The 4,108-nt window shown below is 40.2% G+C and overlaps 1 pseudogene; it reads right to left on the bottom strand.

The window, feature by feature from the left end:
• Positions 1-1,032: 1,032 nt before the first annotated feature.
• Positions 1,033-1,826, bottom strand: LOC123591075 (annotated as a pseudogene).
• Between the last annotated feature and the right edge of the window lie 2,282 nt (positions 1,827-4,108).

The following is a 4,108-nucleotide window of genomic DNA, read 5'->3' as shown; positions in this document are numbered from 1 at the left end:
ATTAAACAGTGAGAAGATACTCAGTCTTCTTAGTAGGCAGGAAAATATGTGTTCAAACAATAATAAAGTGTCACTTTTTAACCTATCACAATGTAAAAACAAAGTCAGTTGTATTTCTAATGTTGAGAAGGGGGAAGTGGTAAAATATGAATTGTTATAGGTCTTTGATAAAATAATCAATCTGGTGATAGCCATTAAAATTATATCTATTGGCTAAGATGGCCTTAATAGTTCCCTCAGTTTGACTGACCTTTATAGACAGGCTTCTTCCTATCTCCTGGTCCCTGACCTCCTTCTTACCATGGCCCTTACAGGATCCGGATGGCCTACACCACTGAGGTTCCTCCTCTCTTAGAGAGGATTTACTTTAGAAAATCTCTCTTAGACCATTTACTTTAGAAAACTAGTACTGTAAATTCTTTCTCCATCCCTTTGAGACGTGAATCCTTTAAAAAGTCTTTTGTCAGTTTCACAACCCAGGCCTATCTTTCTCAAGGACCTGGGAGCCATCCTTTTGAAATGTACTCATCTAGGAAGATAATACCCCCATCCCCTAATGTCTGGGGGTGGTAGGAGCCTAAGTTCAGTGAATGCCTTGCTTCAAGTTGTAAAACTGTGTCCTGTCAGGAAGGTAGGAAGACTGTTTACTTTTCCTTTGGGTAAAGCTAATTAGCCAACAAAGATGGCCTGTGATTTCTTTAGTCTAATCCTAGCTCTTGAAAACTCACTTTGTTTCAGTAGAATTGAGATAACTTAGTTATGTTCTGTCTCCCCTATTGCAATAGCCTTGAATAAAGTTTTCAGCATCCGATTAACTTTGTCCAGTGCAGTTTTTGCTTTGACAGTACACACAGTCTTCAATTTGGCATTCCCATCCCACTGCAGAGTCTGTCCCTTAAAAACAAAAGCATGGAATTTAATTAACAATGGTTGTCTTGGAATGAAAGGAAGAGGATGATAGAAAATAAAGAAAAAGATATTTATAGAACCATGTTTCTACTGAAAGAGCATATGTAATATGGTCTTTTTTTTCTTTTTGATGTCTGATCTTATTTATTTGTTACTCTTAGAAAATCTCATTTTTGACTGGACTCAGGCTTAGAGGTAGAAGCTCTCAGATACCACCTCCATCTCTTGACAATCTGTTCCTGGCATCTTTCCTTGGCTTCTTTCATTTTCTTTGCCAAAAAGTTTAGCATATTCTGCAACCCCTTCCTTATTTTTATTAGTATGCTGTTTCTTCAGAGCAATACACTGATGTTTGTGTCGGAGGACACATGAAGAAACAAGATGCTGGATCTTGGGCATTTTGGTTCTAGGTTTCTTGCCTTCTTAGTTTAGGGGCTTTCTCACAACATACTGGTGGACATCATCTTCTTTAGAAAAGTTTGCAGATTCCTCTCATTCTTTTGGGCCCCAGGTGGCAAGGCACAGTAGTATTAGTGACTCCAGGAATATCCTTCTCACCCCCCCCCCTTTTTTTTTACAATAACCAAATTGAGAACTCTGAGATTGGCATCCACAATGCAACCCCAAACAGATCTGCACTTTCTTTCTCTAGTTTTCCTTAGTCGATAGCAGGAATGCCCCTTACTCAGCAGCAGGTGGACATGACCAGGGGTCAAGACACCCTGCTTCATGGGGAAGCCTTGCTTGTCACTGCCACCACTTATTTGGACCACATAACCCTTCCATTTTTCATCCAGAGCATCAGCAGCAACTTCTGTGGTCATACCCTTGTTATAAAAGGTATGAGGTTTGTGTTCATCATCCACTTCTATGAGCTTTTGGCAGCCAGTAGCTGAGCAAGAGATGTTCAGCTTCATCCTAAAGCAGTAAGCTTCATCCTTACTGCCTTTGAGGTACCACAAAAAAAGAGCAATATGATCTTTTTTATATAAACTTGTATCTGATGCTGGGAAGAATGTTGAAAAATAAATTGAATGTTCATTAAAATAAAAATAAAATAAAATAATGAAATATAACTTGACTGCCACTCCCCATGGATTTAAATGATTGTTCAGTGCTTCTGCTTTTGAAGTGTTTTTTTACTATAATTTATCACAGGGCTTTTCACATTAAATAATATTAATTTACTTATGTGTCTGTTTCCCTCATTAGCATAGAACACCCTTCTAAGCAGAGAGTATGTCATTTGTTTGACTATCTCAAGCCCTTAACACAAAATATAAAATATGTTAAATGGTCAAAATGTGATTGGATTTGAATGAAGTTTATACCACAATAATTTTGGGAAAATATATGAGGACATGAGAGGAATAAGGAGATAAAATAATATCTTTAGAATGTGGTGGAACTGGATAATTTTTTCAGCATATTGAAGTTGCCTGTGCTATAGGGCATAATAATACCTTTTATTCAGTTTAACAAACTTCAAATTTGGATGTGTGAGCCCTACTATTCTTTGTCTAAGACATATCCAGGCAACTAAGTTCAGGCCCCTACTCAGGGAATTAATGGTCTCATGGCATAAAAACATTGACAAAGTAAGCCTAATAAGTACAATGCTAGAAGTAGCTATCAGGATATTGCATTAAAATGAAATAACACATGTGAAAACACTCTATAAGATCTATAGAATCCTATGTGTTTTAGGCTTTTCACAGTATTATAGTCAGTTGTATATATTTCTAATCTCCTCTGTTAAAATATAAATGTGACTAGCCAGTCACTGTGTCTTAATTCTGTTTCCTCTTCCATGACTAGCACAGTTTCCTTGTGTAGGAGGCATTCCAAAATTCTCTGTTAACTGAAGGCACAGATGAACACATAAGTGAATTAATGAATGATTGCCTTTCATTGAGCAGTGGTTTTCAAATAGTAATGTATATCAGATAAGCCTGCAGAGATTTTGATTTAGTTGATCTGGTAGTAAGGGCCAAGAAATCTATGTTTAGCACTTAAGTTAATTCTGATGTAGCTGGCATGCAGACCATCCAGTGAGAAGTTCTGGCAAAGAGTGTAGAGTTTTGGCCCACTTCATTATCTTCTTTGGTTTTGAAAGCAAAGATATAGTCAAAATTTTGTCCTTCCAGGGCTGAGCCTCCATCAGCCTTACAGGTAGAACTTTAAAAAAGCATAGCTGATTTATGTGTCAGAGAGAAATTACAGTCTGCTTCTATCTCTCATCTAGAAGCAAAGAAATCAAGGTTTAGATTCTGTCCTCCTTTTTAAGGCACCAATATTTTAATGCAGCTAAAAATCTGATAAGTGGAGGGGCCAAGATGGAGAAACAGCATGGAAGTTTTTTTTGCATCTCTTATCCCTGAAATGCAACCAGACTAACACTAAGCCATCTTGCACACCTAGAAAACTGATTTGAGGATTAACACAACAATCTGCACAACTTGAACCACAGAACTTAGCAGGTACGCAGCACAGAGAGGTGAATTGGGGGAGAGAGAAGCCGCGGAGAGCAGGGAGCTGGTTTTGCTTGCAGAGAGAGGACAGAGATGGGGGGCAGGTGGAGAATATGGGAAACACACCCCCCCCCAAAAGCAGCAGGGGAGAAAAAGAAAAAGTGGAAACAGTCACAAGGGTCTGAACAAAAAAGGGAGAAAGGAGAAAGGAGAGAGTTTAAATTCCATTAAGATTCTATAAACAGGGACAGTGCAGAGTCTGAAACTCCGCAGCTGGATACCTGGCGGTGCTCTGGTGGGAAGGGTGAATCCCCAAGAGCAGAAAGTGAGGTCTGAGGTGTCTACAGGCCACAAGGTGAGTGGCGGTTCCCCTGCTGGGAGGACGTTTAATAGAGGCTGTGCAGCCACCCCATCCACAATAGGTCCCAGTGGATCCCAGAAAACAACCACATTCACTGGTGTTGGAACAAGGGTGTTAAAGGTTAAGCTTGGCGCCAGGTGTGTGTTGTGATTTACCATAATCCCTGAAACACTGCTGATACAAGATTGCATGAACTTTCTCTAGGGTGGGCTGGCACCCAGCCAGGGTCTCTGGGCATCGGCAGCAGCACAGTCTCGAGAACGTTCCTGGAGGCAGGCCGGCACCAGCCATTGCTCAGCAACGCCCTCCCCAGAGGATCTGAGCGGGTCAAATCCCCAGTCCCTCAGAAGTGAGGGACATCTCACAG

The sequence above is a fragment of the Leopardus geoffroyi genome, chromosome B4 (assembly GCF_018350155.1).
Source record: "Leopardus geoffroyi isolate Oge1 chromosome B4, O.geoffroyi_Oge1_pat1.0, whole genome shotgun sequence".
Classification (NCBI taxonomy): Eukaryota; Metazoa; Chordata; class Mammalia; order Carnivora; family Felidae; genus Leopardus; species Leopardus geoffroyi.
This window is presented reverse-complemented; position numbering and strand designations above follow the sequence as displayed.